At 42.8% G+C, this 15,146-nt stretch overlaps 1 long non-coding RNA gene across 1 annotated transcript; it reads left to right on the top strand.

Annotated features, from left to right (window-relative positions):
• Positions 1-3,576: 3,576 nt before the first annotated feature.
• Positions 3,577-6,074, top strand: LOC309352247. Its single transcript, XR_014161190.1, has 3 exons — positions 3,577-3,692; positions 3,906-4,010; positions 4,131-6,074. It is a non-coding gene; the product is annotated as an uncharacterized lncRNA (long non-coding RNA).
• Positions 6,075-15,146: the final 9,072 nt, after the last annotated feature.

The following is a 15,146-nucleotide window of genomic DNA, read 5'->3' as shown; positions in this document are numbered from 1 at the left end:
TTTGTAGATTGAAGCCGGGACACAAACGTGAATGGATGTCATGTTTTTGGATGTCGGCTGGTATATGTTTGTGTGAGTACATGGGGGGTTTCAAATGTGGTTGAGGCAGAATGGTGTTTCTGTGTGCACAAATGTAATGTGTGAAAGGTAGATATTCATGAATAGATGAAACCCAGGGGAGGGGGATATTGGTTTCAAGGAATCATAGAATCAGGGAATCGAGTTTGGGAGGGACCATGAGGGTCATCTAGCCCAGCCCCTTACAATGCAGGAATCTTTTGCCAAAAGTGGGGCTCAAACCCGCTGGCATGCTTTCGAACTGCTAGGTTGGCAGGAGCTGGGACAGAGCAACGGGAGCTCACCCTGTTGCGGGGATTCAAACCACCGACCTTCTGATCGGCAAGCCCAAGAGGCTCAGTGGTTTAGATTACAGCGCATAGATGTTTAATTAATAAATAAATAATTTTAGTGTTCCATCTCTCATTTGAACAGTGTACGTGATATATTAATGTGTGTGTTTGTATACTGTTCTATACCTGAGTGAGCACACAAACCCTTTAGGCTTGATAGCAAAAACTTTTCAAATTGAGCCTCACCCTGGCAAAGGTCTGGAGAACAAAGTGCTGCTCTGTGTACTGGTAACCATTCCTGTTCTAGAGCATCTTGCACCATCTGCTTATTCAAGTGGCCAAGCTTACTAATATATGCTGGAATGTTGCATCAGGGCTTCTCCTTATATCAATTCCTCATGGAATATTTGGAATTACTTTGTTCTTCTTGCAGAGGTTTTGATCACTCTTCAGTTATTTTTCTAGCTTTGCGGTGACACTAACTGCTCAGTCAAAATATATTTAGGATGGTGATTCAAAGGCTGCTTTTACATGATTATTTGCCTACTTGTCCTCTGAAACAATCAACGCATATGTTTAAAATTGCAGATAAATTATGATGCCACATCTGCTTCTGGTCCCTACCCACATGGGGGTTGGGGCTGTGCTTTGTCTGTCCACCCTGCAGGCTTCATCCTAAGAGTGCTTTAAATTTCACCCAGGATTCTCCTCTGTCTTTCTGGCTCCTGACTCACCTCCAGAATGGTCCTCCTTGGCTGAAAGATTGGTCAAGGCTTCAAAAGGATGACGTAGGCTGTCTTACCTGATGAGGAGCTCCATCTCATAAGTATTTAGGCCGGGGTATAGTGTCGCTGTTCCACCAACAGTGCCAACAGAGCTCTGCAACCCTCCACTCATCCTGATCTGTTTACTTGGGCTGTGTTGGCAGATATCTCCATTGCAATGGCAGCTTCTTATTACCCTCTCTTTGAATTTTGCTGATTCTGGCCACACTCTGGTCCTGGCTGCCCACAGTTGGGTTCAAGGTTCTCCTGTACACAAAAAGAAAACAGTGTGACTCTTTGTGACCCCATGGACCAGAGCACGCCAGGCACTCCTGTCTTCCACTGCCTGCTGCAGTTTGGTCAAACTCATGTTGGTAGCTTCGAGAACACTGTCCAAACATCTCGTCCTCTGTCGTCCCCTTCTCCTTGTGCCCTCCATCTTTCCCAGAATCAGGGTCTTTTCCAGGGAGTCTTCTCTTCTCATGAGGTGGTCAAAGTATTGGAGCCTCAGCTTCAGGATCTGTCCTTCCAGTGAGCACTCAGGGCTGATTTCCTTCAGAATGGATAGTTTGATCTTCTTGCAGTCCATGGGACTCTCCTTGCCATGGTGAAGGGGCTTGAATAACTCAGAGAAGCTATGAGCTATGCTGTGCAGGGCCACCCAAGATGGACAGGTCATAGTGGAGAGTTTTGACCAAACGTGATCCACCTGGAGCAGGAACCGGCAAGCCACTCCAGTATCCCTGCCAAGAAAACTCCATGGACAAAGACAACAGACATTTGGGCTATGTGTCACTTATTACTGATGTTACAAAGAAGCAACTTGAGAGTACCTAAACATAGCATGATGCCTGCATCTGCTTGCATCTGCTGCTGAAAGCCCTTACAAGATTGGTAGAGTTTTGGTTTTATAGCTTGTCTTGCCATCCAAGGAATATTTTATGAACTACTATCAAGGTCTGAAGAAGCTGTAAAAATCCACATTGTTTCAGATCCCACCCTGACCTGACACGTCAATTTTTGCTCCTAGCGCTCCTTTGATCCTTCAGCTTTCCTCAGCCTCTTCTGCTGAGTCACCAGCTGCTTCTACATGCCTGACCAAGTCCTGGAAGGGAGATTAAGTCATTTCGAAATCAAAAGTTGGTAATGTACGCACAGTGTATGTGTACATCTTTGTGGCATGAAGCTGAGCTACGTTGGCAAGAAGAGAGTGTTTGGAAGTTGGAAGCTGAGGCCTTCAGGGCTTGGCAGGGCCCCTCACCAGTCCAAATTAGATGCACTGCCAGCCATTGCTTTCCCTGCCTGGACCCAAGATGGTTTTCTGTGGTAGGTACCAGTGCCAGTTTAGAACAGGAACCAAGCTCAAGTGGTCCTATCAACATGGACCAAACACCATTTTAAATTACCTAAAATTCAATGTCCTGATGCCTAAATCTATTAAATTTATTCATTCCATAGAGCTATAGTCCAGGTAGGGCTACATCTAGACATTTCATTGGCCAAGGCATTGCATTTTGGGTGAATTAAGATGTTGGTTGCTTCCACAGATGAGAGCTGAGCTTAGCTCTCATTGAAAGCTCTGTCTCCCATCTACCACTGAAGCATGTCTAGGAGGCTGATGGATGTGGCATCAGAGAAAGCTTGTGATGGCCAAGGTTGTCACAAGAAGAGCAGAGCCTGATGTTGAGTGGGGGGACATCAGCAGCACCAAACCACGGGCTCCGTGAAGTCCAGCACCAGCCCTGGGTGTCTGAATGTGTTTTCTAATTTTGGCAAAAAAATGACCGGAACAATCAGAAATCAGGAAGACCAAAATTTCAATAAGGAATGGGAAAATTTATACTTTATAATTTATCTTATAAACCATTGTAAACAGTTAAAACTGTTAGCAGGACTGGAATAAACTTGTAGTTTAATGGTGGACGTAATGGAGATGTAAAAGATTTGGATTATTATAAAAGATGCAGGAGGAAATGATTAACAATAGGACCCACAAAGGGAAGGAAGGAAGTCCAGGAGATTCCTTGGAATATTGTTTTTTATGTTATATATTGGATATGTCATTGTAAAACTTTGATCTGAAAACCAAGCAAAGAAATTTAAAATGAAAGTGTTTTCTAATTTGTGCAAAGATTGTAGCCACAATACGTTCCTGCTTAATGGTGAAACTAGATGCGACAGAGGGGATATCCATATTGTGGATATATTTCTCCAGGCACTGCAGCCTTCATCCGAAGCCTCCCCTTTCACAGCTGCTTTTAACAAAAGAAAACAGCAGCTGAACAAGCCACAAAAATGTGAGACTGTAAATTTTGAGAGACAGCACATCACAGTCTCCTGTCCTTATCTCTCTAATACTTCCTCTCCTTGAGTCCAAAAGGTCAGGTCTGGCCCTCATACCTCTGTTTGATATGACTGATGTGTCTGAGCACAACTTTCTTCTTTTGTTTCTTGTTGTGCAGAAACTTCGACGTTCTCTTCCCATGATTTACCCTGACCTCAGCCTCCCTGTTTAAAAAAAGGATAGGACACTGAAGAATGTGAAATGTAAGCAGGGTTTATACTGGAAGATAGCCAGGTGAGCTGTGCATCTTCCCCTTCCCAGAGAAAGATGCTTGGGCCACCTCAAGCTGTTCTCATTCCTGTCTTCCTTCCAACAAAAGCAAAAGCAGCGATGGCACAGCCAGAGACTCTGCACACTTTGGGGATTTAGTTAATCCCAAAAGCCAATATTGATGCTAAATCCTTTGCTTTTAGGAATACTCTTTTACCTTTAACATTTGCTTGACAGTGAGATTTGACGGCTGCAGTCTGCCCCCACCTCCGTCACGTGGTAAAGCAGGACTGGAAGATGTTACAACCTGAATATTTCTCCAGGAGACTGTAAAAGGAACAGGTGCTCTCCCTTTAAGTCCATCTTCACATTAATGGGGTGTGGGGTTTTTTTTGGTCAGGGTTTCATTACTCTGACCCCTTTAAATTTCTCATTATTTTTCAATAATATTTTATTGCTCAGCCGGATTACGAGTTTCATGTATTACGGTCTGCCAATTACCTGTTCACCTGGGAGGAATAGCAATTGCCTCTGAGTGAGCCCTAAGGAGGAAAACAGCACCTGTCCAAGTGAGGGACTTCGGTGGATTGCAGAACCCACATCACAAAGCAACATCTGAAATTGGGGCAAAAGTGGTTCTATGTTGCCGGGATCTCTGTCAATTCTCCGTGGAACCTTCAATGTGGGGTTCCGCAGGGCTCAGTCCTATCCCCCATGTTGTTTGACGTCTACATGAAACCGCTGGTGGGGTTATTGGGAGGTTTGGAGTACGTTGTCAGCACTATGCTGGTGACACTCAGCTCGATTTCTCCTTTACATCTGCAGGTGAGGCAGTGGAAGTGCTGGACCAGTGCTTGGACTGGATGAGAGCCACCAAACTGAAGCTCAATCCTGATAAGACAGAGACACTGTGTGTGTGTGTGTGTGTGTGTGTGTGTGTGTGTATACAGTGGTACCTCGGGTTAAGTACTTAATTTGTTCCGGAGGTCCGTACTTAACCTGAAACTGCTCTTAACCTGAAGCACCACTTTAGCTAATGGGGCCTTCCTGCTGCTGCCGCGCTGCTGGAGCACAATTTCTGTTCTCATCCTGAAGCAAAGTTCTTAACCTGAAGCACTATTTCTGGGTTAGTGGAGTCTGTAACCTGAAGCGTATGTAACCAGAGGTACCACTGTATATATATTTGGGTTTTTTTAAACATATCATTTCCAACAATCATTTAACATAAATTCTTATCTTATACAATGTTTTGGACTTCCGTCAACAACCTCTGATGATTTTCCATTCTTTATCACTTATTCTGCATTTCTTAATTTCTCTATTACTCTTAATTATCATTAACTAATAATTATTTTCATAGTCTTAGCACAATCACATCCCAAGCTGGCTACACATGTAATTTGAATTTAAAGCTACGTAGTGCCAAGGGGAATCGACCATTGCATATGCCACATAAATACCTGCAATATTAAAATTATTATGGGTGCGTTTAAACATAAACCATTGAAAGCATCGGCTGTATTGTTCAATGAATCGTAGATGCACAATTGTTCAATGAATTGTAGATATGCCCTTTTTAAATGTGCTTTTTGGGGGGCATTATTGGGTTCTTGTTTTTATTTTGATTATATATTTTGCGGTTCTATATTTTGATTTTGTTCTGTGAACCTCCCTGTGACCTCTGGGTATAGGGCGGTATATAAATTCAATAAATATAAATAATAGATATACAGTGTACAAGCTGACAAGATCTCATTAATCTTAATTAAAATTTATCTTTATCAGATCTGGCACCTGAGAAAGAAATTATGTTTACTAATGTAATAGGTTTTCCTCATATCTCTAGATTGCCTATGTCTGAAATTTTAGGAAGCAAGGTTAAGTGTCCTGAAAACAGCTGATTTTGTAGCTATCCTCTTTCACATGTAAATAACCTACAGTAGTGGTAGTAATAATATCTCAGGTCAAACCAGCTCAGAGATAACAAACAGGAAACCTACATATGTTGCCACTTTGAACAATACTGGTGGCCTTTCAGATTTTGGAAGCTTTCCAATTTGCAAGCATTGTTGTAGCTAGTGCATAACTGCTCCCTAGTGGAAAAGATATACCACTGCAGATTATTTCTATGCCTAGTTGTGACATAAGATATTTAAGTCAGTTGAGCATGTTGCCATCAGAATGTCAAACAATCTGTAGCTGGAGTTATTTATTCACAATGGGCAACATGACTCTGGGCTTCTGCAAATTTAGGGGGAAATAGAATTTCTGTGATTTGTTCTTCTAAAATCCAGCTGAGATTAAAGTTTATTAGATTACTTTACCCACCATGACTTTACCCACCGTGACTCAATGTTGAGGGGGCCTGGGGAGTGTTGTGCGTGCATGTCATGCGCAATGCGCATCACACACCGTTTCAGTGGTCAGCTCCTTGGTTATCTCAATGTGCTCTATGTGGGGCTACCTTTGAAGGTGACCCGGAAACTACAGCCAATCCAGAATGCGGCAGCCAGACTGGTGACTGGGAGTGGCCGCTGGGACCACATAACACTGGTCTTGAAAGACCTACATTGGCTCCCAAATCGTTTCCGAGCACAATTCAAAGTGTTGGTGCTGACCTTTAAAGCTCTAAACGGCCTCAGTCCAGTATACTTGAAGGAGTGTCTCCACCCCATCATTCTGCCTGGACACTGAGATCCAGCACTGAGGGCCTTCTGGCGGTTCCCTCACTGCGAGAAGCCAAGTTACAGTGAACCAGGCAGAGGGCCTTCTCGGTAGTGGCACCCGCCCTGTGGAACGCCCTCCCACCAGATGTCAAAGAGAACAATAACTACCAGACTTTTAGAAGACATCTGAAGACAGCCCTGAGTAGAGGAGCTTTTAATGTTTGGACTACAGTATTTTAATATTTTGTTGGAAGCTGCCCAGAGTGGCTGGGGAAACCCAGCCAGATGGGTGGGGTATAAATAATAAATTATTATTATTATTGGCCTCTGCAGACAATGCGACGTTGTCCACATGACATCACACGCATGCAGCGTGCGACAGGCCCCCCCCCCTCAATCTTTGGGGCAACCTGACACCTCTGTCCCCAGCTCAGCTATTTTCCCAGGTCAGGCTTCCTCACTCAGGGAAAACCAGGACTGCGTTTGCTTAGTAACATCCATGCTTCTCTTTCTTTCTCCTAGATCCCAAAGGCAGCTAGTACCTCCTGAAGGGCCAATATGCAGAATAAATATCCCGTCTGTCTCATGGGTAGATATGCTCTCCACATTGCCATTACTTTTACTGCCTCAATAGCATACTACTCTGTCCATGCCAGAAGAACAGAACTGTGAACTTTGGAAGTTTATGAACTCTCGCCATCAGGGGCTGGTCCAATAAAAGTAATTGCCTTACCTGCTTTGCCTCATTGAATATGGAGAAGGCAATAAACCCAATGAATCACGTTCAATGTATTTCCTTCTGCGCTCAGTAAATACCTTTTTTATTATTACCAGTGCCCTGGGATGTATGATTCATGAAACAAGTTTGCACATATTTAGTCTACTCCTTGGAAAGGTCCTGCTTTAATCTTGTTGCGGGTCAACTTCATGCTAATGAAGATGGAGAAGTTACGGCACGATCCTATGCTTGTTTCCACAGAAGTGAAGCCACGGTGTTCAATGGGACTTATTCCCAGAAAAGTGTGTATAAGGCTGTAGCCTAAAACTTGTATGGGCAAAACTTGGTGGTAGGTCAGAGAACCATTGAAGTAAGTAGGGATGGGAAACCTGTGACCTCCCCAGATGTTGCTGAAATACAACTCTCCTTTTCCCTGACCATCGATCAAGCTGGCTGGGGCTGACACGAGTTGGAATCCATCAACATCTTTCTCCCTCTCTTTCTTTCTTTCGCCAAAAGTGGTCTATTGTGTTAGCATTCAAACTTCAAACAAAATAAATCTTACGAACATCTTGGAATTTCAAATTTTAAAAGAACATGTGGAAATTCTCATACCTTAAGTTTTTACCGCATATGAAAATTGTATTTATTTGCTTATTTTACATCATTTGTATACCACCCAAGCCACAATGCCCTGTTTTGTTTCCAGCTTCCCCAAGTATCCTCTTTTTTCTTTTATTGATAGAGGGAAACAGAAAAATATCTGCACAAAAGGAATTGAGCACTATCTTTACAAGCCTAAATTCCATAGCTGGCTCATAAGATCGTTTATGTATGCATTTGTCGTGGGGCAGTTTTACAATTTAAACATTTCAAACTACAGCAAGCCACAAATTAGGTACTGTGTAACAACAAAGAGGAAACAGAGTTATTTAAATTGGGGAAATGCTAAGAGGTATAGAGAACAATTAAATATACCACAACAATAATAAATAGGGACAGGGTTTATAGGGTCAGATATTTTTCTTTCTTGCAACTAATTTTATAATGTACCTTTTTTGCACACAATTTCTATGTAGGAACGTTCCATGCTACATTACAAACTATTCTGTGGAGGCCCATAGACCTTCAGAGAGGCTTTTTAGAGGCAGAAAAGGCTGCAAATACTTATCTGGATCCAAGATTTGCTTATCTTTGAAACAATTATTGTTTCCCTTTCCTGACACAGTAGAGGGATACAACTTGCCTGTGAATCATTTCCACATATGCATATTTAGTATACAGTACACTGCAAATTGAGCAAGCAAACTCACCCTGCCCAAATTAATTACAAATAGTTCCACAGTTACAAAGAGTTCAAGGTATTTTTGCAATGGAGTGGTGCAGATCTATGGCAGCACACCAGATCTACGTATTTTATTGGGCAGTGCGTAGTTCTGGCATCAAATCCATAACTCATTGCTCAGACCTTACTAAGGATGACTCCTGTATTTCCCAAGACCGGAGACAATGAAAATCTCTGATTTTCTCAGCATCCTAAATTGTTGTGGCTACGCCTGTCAGGCTCGAAGTGTTCTGCCATCACCTCCACGCATGTTTTACCCATAAGTAGAAGGAATTCCTGTTTGCCTTCTGGTTTGGATTACATGATCTGTAAACACAGCAATGCCCTTATGAACTTAAGCAAGACGACAGGATCGACTGCTTAACGTTTTTCTAGTTGACAAATGGGTTTTAAGGATAGCAAGGCTGGTCTGGTGGTTTCAGCATCAGCTCTGCAGACCTCAGATTTTAAACAACTATACAACATTGAAAATCACAGAGTATTTTGGCACCATGGGAAAAACTTGAGACTGTGCGCTGGCATTCCAGCACTGTAGAAATATATACTGTACTGTTAACTCTTAGGACCTTTTATTCTGTAACATTGGTGGCAAGAACAACCTTACAGCTTCCTTATACAATGCTTGTGGGTTATCCTTATGTTTGTATTTTTGCTTTTATTTTCTTTGTATGGCTTTATTTCTTTATAATGGAAACCTTTTCAATAAAATATGAATACCAAAAAATGTTTGTAGTGAAAGATTTATGGTAGTCTGGTTTATGCCTTATTGCTAGGCTGAAGAAATATATCTATATCCAGAAATATAGAATATATTTCTATATTCTATATCCAGATTCTGTTAATTTCAGCCTAGGGCTTAATAATAATAATAATAATAATAATAATAATAATAATAATAATAATAAATTTATTATTTATACCCCGCCCATCTGTCTGGGTTTCCCCAGCCACTTTGGGCAGCTTCCAATAAAAGATTAAAAATTCATTAAAACATCAGTCATTAAAAACTTCCCTAAACAGGGCTACCTTCAGATGTCTTCTAAAAGTCCTATAGTTGCCTATTTCCTTGACATCTGATGGGAGGGCGTTCCACAGGTCAGGTGCCACTACTGAAAAGCCCCTCTGCCTGGTTCACTGTAACTTGGTTTCTTGCAGTGAGGGAACCACCAGAAGGCCCTCGGCGTTGGCCCTCAGTGTCCGGGTTGAACAATGGGGTTCAAGACTCCTGCACTTCTGGTTTCGTATGCAAGCACACAACTGGAAGAAAAGAAGAAAAGAAAAGACCTGCAATGGAACCTGGAGGGTATTTGAGCCACACTCTCATCCCTCTTTCAAGGCAGAACCTCTTCCATTTCTTCCACTGAGGGGAACATAGTATATGCTTTGTCCCCCCCCCCCCCATAGTCTCTGTTCTGATAGGGGGAGGAGCTTTCCTCCCCAGCTCACCCCAACTGGAAAGGTAGTGTGGTGTAGTGGTTAGAGGGTTGGACTAGGGCCTGGGGGACCAGGGCTCAAAGTCCTCCATCAGCCATGAAGCTCATTGGGTCTTCATGGGCCTGTCACCATATCTCAGGCTAACCACAGGGTTGTTGTGAAGATAAATAACAGGGGAGAATGTAAACTGCCTTGAGCTCCTTGGAGGAAATGTGAGATATGAATTGAGCAAACAAATAAAAGGTGCCATTTTCAGCCTTTGCCACCTCCTCTTTTCATTATCTTCTGTCATTCCCCTCTGCCTGATAGGTGACTGTCAGCCCCTTTATAGCTCAGTCATATTTCCCCACTCACTCTCCCTCTCCGGAGATTAGTCTTGCGGGATATCAATCCTAGTGCTCCTTATCTTTCTATCTATCCCCATCCTCGAGCTTTCTCTTTTTGACCAACTCCTTTGATCAGCTTCATCAATGTGGGATTTGTGGCACAAACTGCAACACTTGTTTGGAGTCCATCGGACAAGGTTAGATTTGGGGGAATTAACCTGTGATCCTGATTTGCTGGGCCAATTACCTGGTGGCAGGGGGCAGCACGAAAAGTGGGGTTCACAGCACAAAACTTTGGCATCAGTTTTTTTTGGGGGGGGTATCCAGAATTTTGAGGTCACATGGTAATGAAGCTCCTTTGATTTCCTTCTTTATGCCAACTCTGCAATGGTCAGAGTGGAATGCTCTCTCTGAATTTCCTCCTCTGATTTCCTATTTGGTGACTTCCCTGGCTTTTTTCGGGCCCATGTAGGACCAGTCTGGATAGTTGGCCTTGGTGAAGATTTGACATTTTCATCCCCCAAAAGTTTTTGATTTGAGTTTCTACTGAAATGAAGATGCATTTTAATGTTCTATTCTAATCTTGTTTTTAAGTTGTATTTTAATCAATTGTTTTATACAGTGGTACCTCAGGTTACATATGCTTCAGGTTACATACGCTTCAAGTTACAGACTCCGCTAACCCAGAAATATTACCTCGGGTTAAGAACTTTGCTTCAGGATGAGAACAGAAATCGTGCTCTGGCGGCGCAGCGGCAGCAGGAGGCCCATTAGCTAAAGTGGAGATTTAGGTTAAGAACAGTTTCAGGTTAAGAACGGACCTCCGAAACGAATTAAGTACTTAACCTGAGGTACCACTGTACCTGGTGTTAGCCGCCCTGAGCCCAGTCTTGGCTGGGGAGGGCAGGATATAAATAAAACATCATCATCATCATCATTATTACCTGGTTTCCTTAAACCTGTTACACCCCCTTCTTCCCCCTTTCAGTGAACTACTTTTCTGTATTTTCAAAACCTTTCTCTGCTATTATTTCACTGTTACTCCTTTTTCACGCTGCTCTTTGCAAGTTATAACAAAATAATAAAACTGGGAGACTATGACACACTCACACCCCAAGACCCGTAGGATTATGTAAATTGGAGCATGCATTATTTATTCTGGTTGGTGTTTACCGAAAATGTAATCCAGGACACGCTAAAGAAGGGTGTGGCTGAAAGTACAAAACTGAAGTCCTGTTTTTCTACTTGCTTTGCCTGTGGCCACCAGCTGAAAAGCATTATTACTTCACTCCCCCTCTCCCTTCCGTACAATTTGCTTCCCATCTGGTGTTGTGGCAAATAGTGTTTCATAAAGTGCTGGGAGTTGCGTGCAGAGTGGTTACATGGGTAATTTATCACAACCGGGATGGTAGCATTGGTCCCACTTTTACCCTTAGAATCATAGAATCATAGAGTTGGAAGAGACCACAAGGGCCATCGAGTCCAACCCCCTGCCAAGCAGGAAACACCATCAGAGCACTCCTGACATATGGTTGTCAAGCCTCTGCTTAAAGACCTCCAAAGAAGGAGACTCCACCACACTCCTTGGCAGCAAATTCCACTGTCAAACAGCTCTTACTGTCAGGAAGTTCTTCCTAATGTTTAGGTGGAATCTTTTTTCTTGTAGTTTGGATCCATTGCTCCATGTCCGCTTCTCTGGAGCAGCCGAAAACAACCTTTCTCTCTCCTCTATGTGACATCCTTTTATATATTTGAACATGGATATCATATCACCCCTTAACCTCCTCTTCTCCAGGCTAAACATGCCCAGCTCCCTTAGCCATTCCTCATAAGGCATTGTTTCCAGGCCTTTGACCATTTTGGTTGCCCTCCTCTGGACACGTTCCAGTTTGTCAGTGTCCTTCTTGAACTGTGGTGCCCAGAACTGGACACAGCACTCCAGGTGAGGTCTGACCAGAGCAGAATACAGTGGCACTATTACTTCCCTTGATCTAGATGCTATACTCCTATTGATGCAGCTCAGAATTGCATTGGCTTTTTTAGCTGCCGCGCCCTTTTCTTAGGAAATACTGCACAGGTGAACGGAAGAAGTGGGACAGGCCACTCTTTCAAAACACAGGTGGCAAAGCAGCTGTAGATCTGCATTATTATGCTTCCACTGCCCGTCCTCCTTTTTCCCAATTTAAAGATGTGCCTCTCTTCAAGGTGTTACAAGGGACCAGGCAAAATCAGCAATCCCTTCTGGGTGTGCCCAAAGTCATCTTAATAAACAAGTTGTTTTGCTTTGCTTTAAATTATTCCTAATTAAAATGCTAACACAGTCATTTCTTAGTCAGCCCTAACCATATCTACTCAGAATTAATTCATACAATTTCTCACTTGCCCTCAAAGTATAAGTAACTCTGCATTTATATGTTGCTCTGCTACCACAGCCATTAATTGAGTCATATTGAATTCTGCGACATTTACTCCCAGTCGCAGGTAAACGGGATTAGGATTGCAGATTTACACAGAAGTAAAGTCCCCCTGAGTTCATAAGCACCTACTTCCTAGGAAATATGCTCAATGTCGGTGTTGCAAACGTGACCATATGAATGATTGCAACTTGAACGTTTTGTAATACAGTGGTGCCTCACAAGACGAAATTAATCCGTTCCGCGAGTCTCTTCGTCTTGCGGTTTTTTTGTCTTGCGAAGCACAGCTATTAGCGGCTTAGCGGCTTTAAGAAAAAGGAAACAAACTCGCAAGAACTCACAAGACGTTTCGTCTTGCGAAGCAAGCCCATAGGGAAATTCGTCTTGCGGAACGACTCAAGACTCTTTCGTCTTGCGCGTTTTTCGTCTTGCGAGGCATTCGTCTTGCGAGGCACCACTGTATTTGTTTCTCGCCATTTTCCAGAAGAGAAATAGGAGGAGAGAATATTGAATCACTTTGGTTAGGTGTTGACTCACTGATTCCTCAGGCCGCAGTTCTGGGCTAAGCCTACCATGTGAGCCAATAAAGGAAGTGTCAATGAGATGAGCAAAATACCTTCTTCTCTAGATTGCAGCAGGAAGAACAAGAAGTGCAGAACTGAAGCTGGTTCGCCTCCTTTCTTCGCTTATCGTAGGCATGTGACTCCCACATATCCATGCGTAGATTTTGTCTGCTTGAATTGTGTTTTACCTCGTTGGAAGCTGCCCAGAGTGGGCGGCAAAATAATAATAATAATAATAATAATAATAATAATAATAATGTCAGATGGGTGGCATAGTAATAATAGTAATAGTAGTAGTAGTAGTAGTAATAATAATAATAATAATAATAATAATAATAATACAGTGGTACCTTGGGTTAAGAACTTAATTTGTTCTGGAGGTCTGTTCTTAACCTGAAACTGTTCTTAACCTGAAGCACCAATTTAGCTAATGGGGCCTCCCGCTGCCGCCGCGCAATTTCCTTTCTCATCCTGAAGCAAAGTTCTTAGCGGAGTATGTAACCTGAAGCATCTGTAACCCGAGGTACCACTGTAATAATAATAGAGGTAACCTGTTTTTATGTTGATTATATATATTGTGGTTTTATATGTTGATCTTGTTTTGTGAACCGCCCTGAGACCTCCGGGTATAGGGTGGTATATAAATTCAATAAATAATAATAAAAAATATATATTAATAACTCAGGGTCCAAACTAGAGCATGATGCTAAATGTGTACTTAGAAACCGCATCAAATCCAGAGGGGAGAGGGCTCCCATTGGGACCATAACTCATAGCCATGCCAGTGGTTGGAAGAGATTGTTGGGATTGCAGCTGGAGAGGGACAGCTTATACCTACATACTCTGATGTCGTTTTGGAAGAAGTATCTGATGTCACATCTGGTCCACAATTTAGGCCAGGGTGTCCCAAAGCTTGGGTCTCCAGCTGTTTTGGGGCTACAGATCCCATCTTTCCTGACCACTGGTCTTGCTAGCTAGCGATGATAGGAGCTGTAGTCCAAAAACAGCTGTAGACTCAAGTTTGGGAAACCCTGATTTAGGCGATCCTGCAACCTCCCCTGGCTCAATCCAAAACGTACTGCTAAATGATCTCCTGGAAGCTTCATGTGGCAAAGACTCATGAACCCCTTTATGTTTCTACACGAAGTGCTGTGAATTCAAGTTGCTGTATAAAAGAGTAAACAGAGACCATTTAGAATCAGGTGAGGCCATGTGGGGAACTTTTCACCCTCCAGATGGTGCTGAACTGCAACTCGCAAGTAATTCTTGTGAATTATGATGCTCTTGTTCTTGTTCTTTCACAGCAAGCTTTGTGTCCTATACCACTGGCCTTAACGCCGGCTGCGTTTTGAACCAATAGGACAGCACCATCCAGGGCCCATTGAAAAAATGTGAGAACACAAGTTGGAACCATCCTCTTAAAATAATAAGGTGGCAGCGATAGCTTTGCGACGGAGGTTTAAGAGAACTACTGGAGAGCAGACGGAAGGCTGTCTTAAGCATATCCGGCGCCGTGGTTCAAAGATCCCTCCGGTGCCCCCCCCAGAGTTGTCCACCTTTTTTAAGGGGGGGACCCCAGAGTTGCTGACCTATTTTAGGGAGCTGACCATGCTTACACATTATCTCTAACAAGCTCTTGGAACAAAATAAAATGAAAAGGCAGAGGAAAATCTAATGAAGTCCTCAATTCCAAAGCAAGACTCATTCAAGACTCGGCAGATCTTCTAATTCATCCTCATGATTCAAATCACCACATATCCAAAAGTTAAAGGAATCACCAGTTTGTTGTTCTTTAAATAAATTGATAAAAGACACCGAGAATGAATTTCCCGGCCAATTTATGTACAAATTACAAAGTGTACATTTTCAAATATTGTGAGGGGTGGCGTGGGGGTGAGTGTAAATCAGTGACATCCTGAACCTAAAAAAGGACCCAAAACTTGGGTCACAAAGGCTGCAGCTGCACTTACCTGAGAGTAAGCCCTGCTGAATCTAATGCAACACACGTCTCA

Source organism: Podarcis erhardii, assembly GCF_964252035.2.
Source record: "Podarcis erhardii genome assembly, chromosome: 11".
Lineage (NCBI taxonomy): Eukaryota > Metazoa > Chordata > Lepidosauria > Squamata > Lacertidae > Podarcis > Podarcis erhardii.
The sequence above is the reverse complement of the archived record's forward strand: the minus strand, read 5'-3'. Positions and strand labels throughout refer to the sequence as shown.